This window comes from Leopardus geoffroyi, chromosome B1 (genome assembly GCF_018350155.1).
Source record: "Leopardus geoffroyi isolate Oge1 chromosome B1, O.geoffroyi_Oge1_pat1.0, whole genome shotgun sequence".
Classification (NCBI taxonomy): domain Eukaryota; kingdom Metazoa; phylum Chordata; class Mammalia; order Carnivora; family Felidae; genus Leopardus; species Leopardus geoffroyi.
In genome coordinates, this window is record NC_059327.1 from 116,442,057 (window position 1) to 116,455,996 (window position 13,940).

Sequence of the window (13,940 nt, forward strand, 5' to 3'; positions counted from 1 at the left end):
AAAAAAAACTTGTTCCATTATTTACTTGGCTTGAATTCTAAATCCCTTATATAGCAACAATATTATGTTGTTAATGAAGGTGCTTGATCCAATGGCATACCTGTTTGTATTTCTTTGTTTCTATAAGAAGAAATAGTGTGAATTAGTTGTTGCTGCTTAACCAGTACCTCAACACTTAGTGGTTTAAAAACAAGAAACTTTTATCCTTTCATATAATTTCTCAGGGTCAAGAATTCAGGAATGAATTAGCTAGATGGTTTTAATTCAGGATCTCATGAGGTTGGTTGCAGTCCATATATAAACTGGAGCTATAATCATCTAAAAGGTTGACAGGCTAGATAATCTGCTTCTAAGATAACTCACTCATTTGGTGCCAGTTGTTGACAGTAGACTTTAATTCTTCTTTGTTTTGAGGGCCTTTCCACTGGTGTTTGTCTATCCTTACAGTATGGGGTTGACTTCTCTAAGTTTCTATTCCTTTTATGACCTAGCCTCAGGAACCACACACCATCATTTCTGAAATAGTCAATTGAATACAGAAGTCAGCCATTCTATTCAGTGTGGGAGGGGACTACATAAGAATAAGAATCTTAAACATCAGGGATCGATCCTTGGGCATCTTCTTAGAAGCTGGCTGTCATAGAAGTCTTAGAGATCATACATGTAATTAAAAAAAAAAAAACAGGAGGGAAATACTAAACCGACATTAACATTAACTGAAAAATAACTTAAAAATTAATTTCTTAAAATTATTCAGTATTCATTTAGGCTACATGAGACAGAAAAAAGGAAGAGTTTATACCATGAAGAGAAGGTAGAGTATTAAGGGAATCAAAGTACTAAAGGTGGACCAAGGTCTTCATGGACATGAAGAAAGTTATTAAGATCATAATTGATCTACATTCTGAAAATTGATGTTATCCATGGGCTTATGCTCCCAGTCATTCTGGAGGACCCTGTAAGCTACAACTAGATTAATTCTCTGGTCATCAGGGTAGTAGTAACTGTAGACTGTTCCTTCGGATATTGAATTTTCTTTCTCTGTTCCTACCTGTTATTCCTTTACTTACTAAAAAGTCTAAGACAGAAAAGAGAAGCTGGTGCCTTAGATAAATTTCATTTTACCTCCTGGTCTGTCCTTTCACTGTTTTTTTTTCTTTTTTTTACTTTCAATTGTACTGTAAAAAGATATAATTGATATTGCTTTGCCAATAAGATTAAATCCATTAACTTGTGGAAGGTTTTACTTTTCTATACTCATCAGCTTTTATCATTGTTTTAGAGACAAATCTGATAGCACTGAACACTAGGAGTTTTAACAGTACAAAAGTGTAAAGAAGCCACCTTTCTTCAATGCCTTTGTATGTCTTCATGAGGATAAAATGTTACAGATAGAGGCATATTCTTTGAGTAGATAAACATGAATAGCATTTATGCAGATTTCATGTTGTCTTTCATACCATTTACATTTCTTTTTTTTTTTTTTTTAATGTTTATTTATTTTTGAGAGAGAGACAGAGCGCGAGCAGGAAAGGGGCAGAGAGAGAGAGGGAGACACAGAATCAGCACAGAGCTGGATACCAGGCTTGAACTCACAAGCTCAGCAACTGCGAGATCATGACCTGAGCTGAAGTTGGACACTTAACCAACTGAGCCACCCAGGTGCCCCTCATTTACATTTCTAATAGTCATTTTCACTTATGTAAAGTAGAATATATAGTAGTTTTTATGGATCTTTGCAATTTCTTCAAGTAAGATATATTTAAACAGTTTTGTAACTAAAGTACTATGTTCTAATCATTCTGGTAACAGACTAAAATTCAGTATTTTCCTCATTCATTTTGGAGTAAAACATTCAGCACTTACTGCCTTTGAGTAGACATGATTCTTTCAGGTTCAGTTCCAAGTTGTTATCTGATCCATCCATCTAAATTAGCTTTGTTGAAAACTATTTGACTTTCCACATATTTGGATTACATTAGTCTCCAATAACAGCAGATTTCATGTGCAGAGTTGCTGTATTGCAATTTTAATTAATTCTGTAACCTGTTTATGGAAAGTGAGAAGATGTCCTTATGGCTTATAAATCATATAAATTTCCCCTACTGCCAAAAGTAAGCACCCTGCACCTGTAAGAAAGGCTGATGCAAAGTAAACAGGAAATCTATTTAGATGGGCTTGCAATTTGAGACCCAGGATTTTTACTTGTCCATCTGTCTCTAACTGTTGCAGAACTGTGAGCTGCCAGTTTTCTGGTAGTTATTTGTAGGTCATTGTCTAAACTTAAACATCATCCAAGGCATATATCTTACTGGGTTTATATTTTGAAGAAAAATTTAACTCTTTTGTAAAATTGGTGAAATGGGGGATAGGGGAATGAAAACTAGAAACTTAGAGACATGTCTTATGTCAGTTGACTCACTTTTTTCATAACACATTTAATATCATTGAACTAAGTGATACTATACTAAAACATTATAGTAGTAATTCATATTACAAATATATTATAACTTGGGGCACCTGGGTGGCTCACTAGGATGAGTGTCCAATTCTTGATTCCAGCTCAGGTCATGATCCCAGGGACATGGGATCTAGCCCAGCTTCAGGCTCTGTGCTCAGCGCAGAGCTTCCTTAAGATTCTCTCTCTTCTCCTCTGTCTGCCTCTCTCCCCTGCTCACGCACACACTCTCTCACTCTCTCTCTCTCTAAAATAAAAAAAACAGTGGCACCTGGGTGGCTCAGTTGGTTAAGTGTCCAACTCTTGATTTCAGCTCAGGTCATGATCTCAGGGTTCATGAGATCAAGCCCCACATCCGGTCTGTGCTGACAGTGCGGAGCCTGTTTGGGATTCTTTGTCTCTCTTTGCCCCTCCACTGCTCATACTCACTGTCTCTCTCTCAAAATAAATAAACTTTAAAAATAAAATAACACAAAACACCAAAATACTTTTTAAAAAGAGAAGAAAAGAAAAGAAAAAATAAGTATATTATAACTTAAGACTATTTTAAGGCCTCAGATCCCACTGGAAAACCAAGCATCTTTTTTTTTTTTTTTTATCATTCTTAATGGCCCTAAAACTCTTTTGAGAATTTGTGTTATCCAAACAGAAAATAATAATTTTGCGCTATGACCTGGAGGTGTTGTCAAGTCAGTCTCTTATAAATTAATGTTATTTGTACAGATAGTTTGCTGATCTGGTTTGAAAGAGAAAACTCACCATTTTCTGTATAGTTTATTCGAGCTTGAATATGAGGAATTAATTTTTGGAGAATGCTGCTCTCTTCTCAGTGGCTTTTATATGTTACTTGTGCCAGGATTCAATCTGCCAATATTTCTCTCCAGTTTCAGTTAAATGATAAAAATTATTTGTTGGAAACATAAAGGCATGGAATTCAATTAAACTCCTATAACCAGTAGGTTTCAAGAAACAAAGTACAGCATTTGGAATGTTTGTTTGAAGTCATCTCATATTTGGTGCCTGTGAATCTATTTAATTGCTACCCTGAAGCCAGATTCAAGATACTGAAAAGTGGGGAAATTTAAATCTCAACTCCTTTCTGAAATATTTTCCAAGAATGTTAAAAAGAGAGACATACCTTCATCATTCCTATTAAAGCAAGCATGAGGAAATGGTTTGCCTTTTAAGTCTAGCTGCTATTTGGAAAGTATTTCCCTTTTGTGTTCATGTTCTTCAGGGCATGTACTTTTGCTTCATCTGTAACAGTGTCAGCGAGTATAGTTCAGAGATATTCAGCAGAGTTTTGGCACTTGGAGCAAAGTTTCTGCATTGTCCTTAAATTTGCAAGTGAAGGCGGGGTGAGTAGTGCAAGCATGTTTCTTTAATAAAATGTTTGTCATATGTTTTTAGGGTTATGGTTTTGAAAATTTACCAGAGAACCATCAGCATAGCAGAGGTTATACATGGTTATACATGGAGACTTTGATGGGAAGCAGGCAATGTCTGCAGCTGTTCACTAGCTTGATGGAAAACATGATCTGACTTACTCGGATGAGTAAGTTTTATTTGCCCCTATTAAAAGGTTGCCTACTCACTGAATTAGATACCCCAAAGAATTTTGGACACGTTCTAGAGTGCAGTCCATGATGGATAATGAGCACAGGTCATAGTCTTCAGAAATGGATAGTATATTGTCTTATTTTAGAAAAAAATAACCTGATAGTGGAAGTTAAGGCTCTCTTACTTTTTTTTTCCCTTCCCTTCAAGGTCCCTAGTTTCAAAATGCATTTGAAATTATTACCATGTAGTCAAATAACTTAGGGATTTATATAACTGATGTATATTTTTTCTTTCTATTGTACTTGTTTTGTGTAAGGATGAGAAATCATACCAAAAGATACTCTTCACTCACGCTGGGAATCTTGCAGCTATCCTGTGCTTCTCCCTCTCTTGTACCCTAAATCCTGTTAGCCGTCAAGTATCACTTATATAACCTTGGTGGTGTTTCTCACATCTCTACTGTTTTTTACATTCTTTAGTTCAGGCCTCATTAACAAACTGCTTGATTATTGCATTACAACATTCTCCTAACTGGTCTTCCTGCATTAGTCTTTAATATACTCCATTAGTATTGTCTGCTGCGATATTAATATTTTTAATATTAATTCCCTGCTTAGAGACATTTGGTGGCTCTCCATTTTTGTGTGTGGCGGGGGGAGTGTTTTGTAGGCATAGGATCTGACTTCAATCAAACTCTCTATATTATTTCCAAATAGTGTCTAAATTATGCAAGTAGTTTTTATTGTTACTGATATATAGTTGAGGAGATGGAGTGCCAGAGAAATGAAATACAACATGAAGACTGAGGTGTGTTTTTGTCCAAAAGTGTATCTCCAATCTTTGGCACAATGTATAGCACTTCTTTAAGTTACTTACTTCTCTCTATATGCCGTACCACTGAACCAAAGCAAATATTTTATTTCCCTACTCCAAATTTCTTTATCACATTGTATCTCTCCAGTTGTAAGGTGCCTTTTCCCTTTTAGCTTATAGTTGTTTGCCTACAATTATAGAATTAAGCAAGCTATGATTTGCCTTCCCTAACTAACCATATATTTTTTGACATCTATACAGTATTTTTTTTTATTTTTCTGCCTCTAAAATTGTTAGCATAAGAGTTTCCATATAGTTAAATTGTTGTAAATGAACAATTTAATGAACTATGTTTTTGTTTAGTCATGCAGTTTGAATTCTATTTTCCTATTATCTTTCTTTTAATCATGTGCCATAATTTTCTTTCCCACACAAATGAGTTTTGGTGAGTCTGATTCAAACGTTATCTTGGTGATTTTTAAAATGATTTTCTTGGAAATATTTTTTTTTTTTTTTTAATAGAATGAGTACACAAATTGTTCATTTCCTTCCTCGCAGTTCTGGGGAAGAATCTACTTCTAAACTCATTTTAGGGTGTTGGCAGAATCCAGTTCCTTCCCATGGTAGGACTGATGTTTCTATTTTCTTGATTACTATCAACCAAGGGCTGCTCTCAGCCTCTGGAAGGCATTTGCACTCCTGGTCATATGGCCCTCTCCATCTCTGAAGCCAAAAATGGAGAATCTCCCTAATCATATCCCACTCATGCCTGGAATCTTTCTTAGTTCCTCTGTCTCTAACCTCTACATCGAGATTTCAAGGACTCATGTGATAAGGTGAGGCTCAACCAGACAATCTCCCTTTCTCCCTTTCTTAAAGTCAATTGTGCCATATCACAGCTTGATCATGGGCGTAAAATCCATCATATTCGTAGCCCTGGGGATCATGCAGGGTATAAGTCAAGGAGCAGGGATCTTGGCAACCATATTAAAATTCTGCCTACTTCAGTTTGGTTATTGGGAAAATATTGGAGAAAATTTTTTAGTCTTCTAGGAAGTGTTATATGATGTTCTTTTTTATATTAGTCATTGCAGCTGAATTGGTGGGAACTGTGGTGTGTCAGGGTCACCAAGACCACCCCCAGCTTCAGTGACTCACTGGAAGCACTCACAGGACTCAGAAGTCATATACTCAGTGGTTACATTATACTCACTTCATTACAGCAAAAGGAGACAAAACAATGTCAGTAAAGGAAAAATAAAGGGGCAAAGAATGGAGGAAAGCAGCCACAAGCTTTCCAGAGTCCTCTCCTGGAAGAGTTGTAGAGCATGTACTTAATTCTTCTAGCAAAAAATTGTGACATGTGCCACATGTTGCCCATTAGAGAAGCTTGTCTGAGTCTAGAAGTGGAGGATAATTAGGATTTGGTCACAAAGGCACATAGTACCTGTGTGATTGACTGCAGTTACTGATGCTCTCGACCTCCAGAAGGAAAGCAGGTGTTCCATATAAATCATATTGTTTGTATAAACTATCTAGACAAACTTGAGTGGTTCAGGGCCTCAAATGGTCAAAACACTCTTATCAGTTAGAACATTTCCAAAAGCACAATTCCCAGAAGCCCACAATAGGCCAGTCAGGAAAACAAGCACTTTGGGGGGAATGCACAAAGAGACTGATGAGATTCTTTTTTGAAGAGGTATTAAAGCAGATTTTATAGCCACTTGCAGCAATTCATGACGTATGTTATGTTATGACTTTGTAAACTAATAGTTGCTGATCTTGTTCAGTCTGGTTTGTGTAAAGACTTTTTTTTTTTCATCCATCAGTGATGTACTAGTTTTCTATTGCTGTTGTAACATATTGACACAAATATAGCAGCTTAAACACACACAAGTTTATTTTCTTACAGTTCTGTAGGTAAGGAGTCTATTGGACTTGGCTGGTTTTTCTGCTTCAGGTCTTTTTCTTTTAATTTTTTTTTAACATTTATTTATTTTTGAGAGAGAGAGGGAGACAGAGCATGAGTTGGGGAGGGGCAGAGAGAGAGACACACACAGAATCCGAAGCAGGCTCCAGGCTCTGAGCTGTCAGCACAGAGCCTGACGCAGGGCCTGAACTCACAAACTGTGAGATCATGACCTGAGCCGAAATCAGACGCTTAACCGACCGAGCCACCCAGGCTCCCCTTTAAATTTTTTCCTTAATGTTTACTTATTACAAAATAAGTAAACATTATTTTGAGAGAGAGAGAGAGCACATGAGTAAGTGCACAAACAGGAGAGGAGCAGAGAGTGGGAGAGAGAGAATCACAAGCAGACTCCGTGCTGTCAGTACAGAGGCCCACATGGGGCTTGATCCCATGAACCATGAGATCATGTCCTGCACTGTAATCAAGAGTCAGATGCTTAACCGACTGAGCCACCCAAGAGCCCCCTGTTTCAGGTCTAATAAAGCCAAAACCAAGGTGTCAGCAGGGCTATATTTCCTTTGGAGACACTAGGGGAGAATTCATTTCCAGGCTTACTCCATTTGTTGGTAGAATTTAGTTCTAAAAAGTTGTTGGACTGAGATACCCATTTCCATACTGACTGTTGGCCAGGAATTGTTCTTAGCTTTTAGAGGCAACCAACAACATTCCCTGGCTCGTGGCCCCATTTCTTCCATCTTCAAAGTTTGTTACAACAGGTCTAATCCTGATGCTTTGAATCTCTGACCTCTCCTGTCTTGTCTTCTGCCATTCTCTTTGATAGACTCTTCTGCTTTCCTCTTCTGCTTTTAAGGGCTTCTATGATTGCATTAGATCCACCTAGATAATTCAAGGTACTGTCTTTATTTTAGTGTTAACTAATTAGCGGTCTAATTCCATCTGCCAAGCCCCTTCACAGTACTACCCATACTAGTGACAAGAATCTTGGGAGGATCCTGCCTACTATATTCTTTACACAGGTAAATATTGAAGTTTATTCCTCCTCACTTAAATCTTAATTTTATTTTATTGATTATACCTCAATTTCTAAAGAAAGAAGTAATTAAGCAATGTTAATCCTGTCAACAATTATAAACATGTTTAACCTGTTTTCTTGATGAAAGAAATATTTCTGAGTCACTCAAGTTGCCAGTTATATTCAGAAAAAAATAGTCAAAATTTAATAAAGTTTAAATTCAAACTTTATGCTATTTTCTAGCCTAATAGTCAAGAGTAAAATGAACCCTGTATTTATTTTTTTTAAAAAATTCCTGTTGGGTGTGTCCATATATAAAAAGAATGATCAGAGAACATGTAAATATGTTGATACTGAATGCTGAACTGTTATTTTCCATTAGAGACACTTTTTTGCATCCTCACTTGAAAGTTTTTGTGGTATATTAGATGAACTGTATTGAGAGACGGGGAGAGAGAGGCAGGCAAGATTAGTAAGCTCTGGAGAGAGAAGGGAGACTGGTTTGGGGATGAGGAATCTATGTAACAAATTACAAACTCTTTGAGTCCAAGTAGGTAATTTAAGTGAGTGAAGTGTACTGGGCTGAAACTGGGTTAAACTGGAAAGCAGGTAACACACTGAAAAGAGGCAGCTAATATTCAGCTGCAGCTGTTGTTGCCATGTGAGAAAATGTCCTATTATACCATCTCTTTCAAATTTTCAAAGGAACTCATAATTTCCAAATCTTATGTGAAATCTCTGAATTTTTAAACATTTCCAAGTAATTTAAAAAATTTTAAACATTCAGGCACCTGGGTGGCTCAGTCAGTTAAGTGTCCAGCTCTTGATTTCGGCTCAGGTCATGATCTCACAGTTCGTGAGTTCAAGCCCCACGTCGGGGAGCACAGAGCCTTCTTGGGATTCTTTCTCTCCCTCTTTCTCTGCCCCTCTTCCTGCTGGCACGCACACACTCTCTTTCTCTCTCTCTCTTTCTCTCAAAATAAATAAACATTAAAAAAAATTTAAACATCATGATCCAAACAAAACAAATTGATAATCTAAATTTAGCCAATGGACAGCTTATTTGCAATTATCTGACATAAGAGGTTAAATTATTGGTAGAGGAAGATATATTTCTTCTATGCTTTGCTTTAAATGGATAGGATCATTGTGAAAAGGAATGGAAAGTACTAGGTATTTACATTCTGAGAATCATTCACTTATTTTAACACATTGAAAAGAAAAGGTGAAATATCTGAATACCCTAATTTTACTAGCAAGAAAAGAAATTATATACTTTTGAAAGACTAATTGTTTTTTAAATAGCAGAATGATCTGAGAATGGTAGGAGTCATCTGTGTTGGAAATCATTTGCACCTATGAAAACTTTCTATTTAAAAGAAATCACCTGTGTGTAACCTCAATGGCCAACTGTTACAGTGTTTTTTCATTTACTCATTGTTTTGCCTACTATTAAACAAATCAATTCCTTCAGCAAGTGAGAAGAGAACACTCTAGCAAGCTAACTCGGGAAATCTGTGTTTGGGAGTTGCACTGTAAGGGAACTTTTTCAATTTTATTCTGTAGTCTATACTTGTAAGACACAAAAGAGGGATGAAATAATAATGAATTTAATCAGTACAGTTTCCTACTGGGAAATGTTTGAAAAGCAGAAACTCCGAAGTTGATAAGTTATAAGGTGTCAATATATGAAAGAACTACAATTAAATAAGCACTTGGAATCAGAGACTCACAGGGTTTTTTGTTTAATTTTGTGTTTGGTTTTGTATATATAATAAACATATGTGATTGTGGTAGAGATTATAATATGCATTTTTTATTTATCTATGTTCCATGAATTAATATTATGGCAATTCACATACAAGGTAGGAATCTTAGACAATAAACTTGTGCTCACCCTTCTCCTATCCTTTGGTATTATTGTCATTCATTATGCAATTTATATGTACTTTACATGTGTTATAAATCTGGTTTTATATTATTATGTTTTGCGTTAAATGATTTCTTTAAAGACCTTAAGAAATAAGGAAAAATTATTTTACATTTAACCATGTATTTGCCATATCCTGAGCTCTTTATTCCTTTGTTTGAATCAGGTTTTTATCTGGTATTATTTTTCTTCAGCCTGAAAAACTTTCTTTAAAATTTCTTTTAGTATATGTCTGAAGTGTACAAATTCTCACAAATTGTGATTATCTAAAAATATCTTTATAGGGGCACCTGAGTGGCTCAGTCGGTTATCTGACTTCGGCTCAGGTCACAATCTCGCAGTCTGTGAGTTCGAGCCCGCGTCGGGCTCTGTGCTGAAAGCTCGGAGTCCAGAGCCTGCTTTGGATTCTGTGTCTCCCTCTCTCTCTGCTCCTCCCCCACTCACGCTGTGTGTCTCTCTCTCTCAAACATAAATAAACATGAAAATTTTTTTTAATATCTTTATATTACCTTATTTTCTTGGCTAGCATTTTATTATAAAAAAAATTCAAAACATAGCGAAGTTAAAAGAATTGGACAATATACCTATATTCTATAATTAACATTTGGCCGATTTTTACTTTATCATGTATCTATCCATACTGCAATCTGCTTATTAACCCATCTTATTGTTTTGATGCATTTCAAAGTAAGTTGCAGATAGGAACGCTCTCCATTCCTAAATGGTTCAGCATTTATATCATTAACTAGACTTCATTATGTTTGTTTGTTTTTTTTAGGTAAACTTTACATTCTGTGAAAGTACAAAAACTTGTATGTCATTTGATGAATTTTGACAAATGTATACACCTGTGTAACCCAACTACACATCAAGATTAGATCACCACCATCATCCTAGAAATTTCCTTCATACCCCTTCCAAGTAAATGTTTACTGTTCTCCCCAACCCAACTCCCAGAGGCAACCACTTTTCTGATTTTTTTCACCCTAGATTAGTTTTGTTTATTCAAGCACTTCATACAATTATAATTATACAGTATATACTCTTTTATGTAAGGCTTCTTTCACACACCCTAGTGTTTCTGAGAATCATTCATGTAGCTTCATGTATTATAACCTATTTCTTTTTATTGCTGAGGTGTATTCCAGCTTATGAATATGCCACAGTTAGTTTAGCAGTGTTCTGTTTATGAACTCCTGAGATATTTCCAGGTTTTGGCTTTGATAACTAAAGTTGTGAATGTCCTTAGGTCTTTTTTTGTGGGCAAATGTCTTCGTATCTCTGGATAAATACATAGCAGTAAAATTGATGGCTTATGAGCTAGGTATATGATTGATATTGTTAGAAACCACCAGATCTTTAAATAAGGTGTTGTGCTTTTTACATTCCTACTAACAATGTATGAGAGTTCTAGTTCCTCCATGTCCTTGCCAGCTGTTGTTTTTATTCTTTGACTTTTAGCCATTGTAATGAATATAAAGTGGTATCTCATTGTAGATTTAATTTGCACTTCCATGATGACTAAAGATGTTAAGTGCTTTTCATATATTCATTGGGCATTCATATCATGAGATACATACCTATTCAATCTTTTGGTTACATTTTAAGATTATTTGTCTTTTTATTATTGATTTATAGGCATTCATTGTATATTCTCTATATTCTCTGTGTATATAACATACACTTTGTTAGATATTTTTGACAAATATTTCTGCCAGTCTGGCTTGCCTATTCATTTTTTTGATGTATATCTTGATGAGCAGAAGTTATTTATGAAGTTTAATGTATCAAATTTTTTATTTATGGTTATCACCTTTGTATCTTTTATCAGAAACTTTTGCCTCCTCCCACTTCATGAAGATATTCTCATGTTTTCTTCTAGAAGCATTATAGTTTTAAAATTTATGTTGACTATTTTATCTCTCTCGATTTAATACTTGTGTATAATGTTTAAGTCCATTTTATCCATCTGGATATTCAGTCATTCTAGCTCAATTTGTTTAAAAGACTTTCCTTTTCCCATTGAATTGCTTTGATGCTTTTATTAAAAATTAAATGGCCATGTAAATGTAGGTCTGTTTCTGGCCTTCTATTTTGTCTTATTTATCTATTTTCCATCCTTATGCTAGCACCATACTGTCTTTATTACTCTAGCTTTATAGTAAACCTTGAAGTCAAGAAATGTGTTTTCCAACTTTGTTCTTTTGTTTCAAAATTGCTTTAGTGATCCTTCTTTACATTTTCACATAAATGTTATAATAAGCTTTCCAGTTTCTAAGAGCATCTGTTGGTATTCTGATTGGGATTGCATTCCATCTGTGGACCAATTTGGCAACGACTGAAATACTAATATTGGGACTTATAGTGAAGGAACATGTTTCTCTCCAAATTTTTAAGTCATCCTTAATTTCTCTTAGCAATATTAAGAGTTTACAATGTAGAATTCTTGCTTTTTTGTTAAACTTGTTGCAGTTAGAATTGTGTTTTATATTACAATTGTTTGCTGCTGGTATGTAAAAGTGAAAGCAGCATAGACATATGGTATATAAAAATACAAGCATGAGCAGCACCAGGGTAGCTTAGTCAGTTAAGCGTATGACTCTTGATTTCAACTCAGGTCATGATCTAGGTTCATGAGATTGAACCCCATGTCACTTAGGATCCTCTCTCTCTCTCTCTCTCTTTCTCTCTCTCTCTCTCTCTCTCTCTCTTTCTCTCTCTCACACACACACACACACACACAAACATTTAAAAAAAACACTAACATGAAATAGTGTGAGAAAAAAAATATAAGGCATGAAGATTATGAGAAGGAGGAGGAGAAGAAGAGGAAGAAGAGGAAAAGTTGTAAATGTATTTCTATTCAATAATGATGTGGTTGTGTAGAAAAATCTGAGGAATTAAAAAAAAAAACTCTTTTAATTAATAAGTGAGTTTAGTGGTATAACAGGAAACAAGCCCAATATAAAAATATCAGCAATACGGTGTTAGAATATGTTGCTCATTTAGCAGTAAATTACTCAAACTGCTTAGCATCTAACTTTTTTCTTAAGTGTATTAGATGAAATTTCCCTCTTGGAAGATAAGGTGATCCAATGAGGTAGAAAGTGATCATGTAATATAGTCTTTGAATAATTTTGAAGCCTAGAGTGGATTTACCATCTTGTAGTTCCTAGAATTTGGGAAACATGTTTTAGGTAACTTGCCAGAAATCACCAAATGGAGAGCTTGTGCTGAAGAAAAGGTGATTTGACAGTTTCTGTCTAGTGGTTATCAGAGTTGAGATTGTTGGAATCTGATAAGGCCAATGTTTTTGACGATTCTAATACTTTCTGTTTATAGAAGTATAATTGGGGCCACCTGGATAGCTCAGTTGGTAGAGCTTCTGACTCTTGATTTCAGCTCAGGTCATGATCTTATGGTTTGTGGATTTGAGTCCCACATCAGGCTCTGTGCTGACAGCATGCAGCCTGCTTTGGATTCTCTCTCTTTTTCTCTCTCTGCCCCTCCCCTGGTCACTCACTCTTTGTCTCTCGACATAAATAAATAAACATTTAAAAAAAGAAGTATAATTGGCATAGAATGTTCTGTTAGTTTCAGATGTACAGCATAATGATGTGATATTTTTATGCATTATAAAGTCATCCCCACAATAAGTCTATTACCGTCACCATAGAAAATTATTATAATAGTATTGACTGTATTCCCTGTGCTGTACTTTACATCCCATGACCTATTCATTTTATAACTGGGAGCTGATACCTCTTAATCCTCTTCATTTCTTTCACTCATGCCCAAACCCCTCCCTGCTCTGGTAACCCACAGTTTGTTTCCTGTATGTATGAGTCTGTTTCTGTTTTGTTTTGATTGTACATTTGTTGTGTTTTTAAAAATTTTTTAATGTTTATTTTTGAGAAAGAGATAGCACATGAGTGGAGGAGGGACAGAGAGAGAGAGAGACACAGAATCCAAAGCAGGCTCCAGGCTCTGAGCCATCAGCACAGAGCCCAACGTGGGGCTCGAAACCATGAACCATGAGATCATGACCTGAGCCAAAGTTAGACACTCAGCCGACTGAGCCACCCAGGCACCCCATGTTGTGTTTCTTAGATTGAAATACAAATGACACTATATTTGTTTTTCTCTGACTTATTTCACTTAGCTTAATACCCTCCATGTTGTCTATTTATGTTGTCAAAAATGGCAAGATTTTACTCTCTTTTATGGCTGAGTA

General features: G+C 35.6%; 1 protein-coding gene across 6 annotated transcripts in view; it reads left to right on the top strand.

Moving 5' to 3' along the window:
* The window catches only part of TBCK (TBC1 domain containing kinase), a 220,534-nt gene that overhangs the window by 24,750 nt on the left and 181,844 nt on the right, over nt 1–13,940 (top strand). Inside the window, exon 2 of one of the 6 annotated variants that reach the window (XM_045471163.1) lies at nt 3,696–3,816. The exons of the other annotated variants lie outside the window; for them this stretch is intronic. The gene's annotated coding sequence lies outside the window, so the exon portion shown is untranslated. The remainder of the gene's footprint in view (nt 1–3,695; nt 3,817–13,940) is intronic. 6 annotated transcript variants of the gene reach the window in all.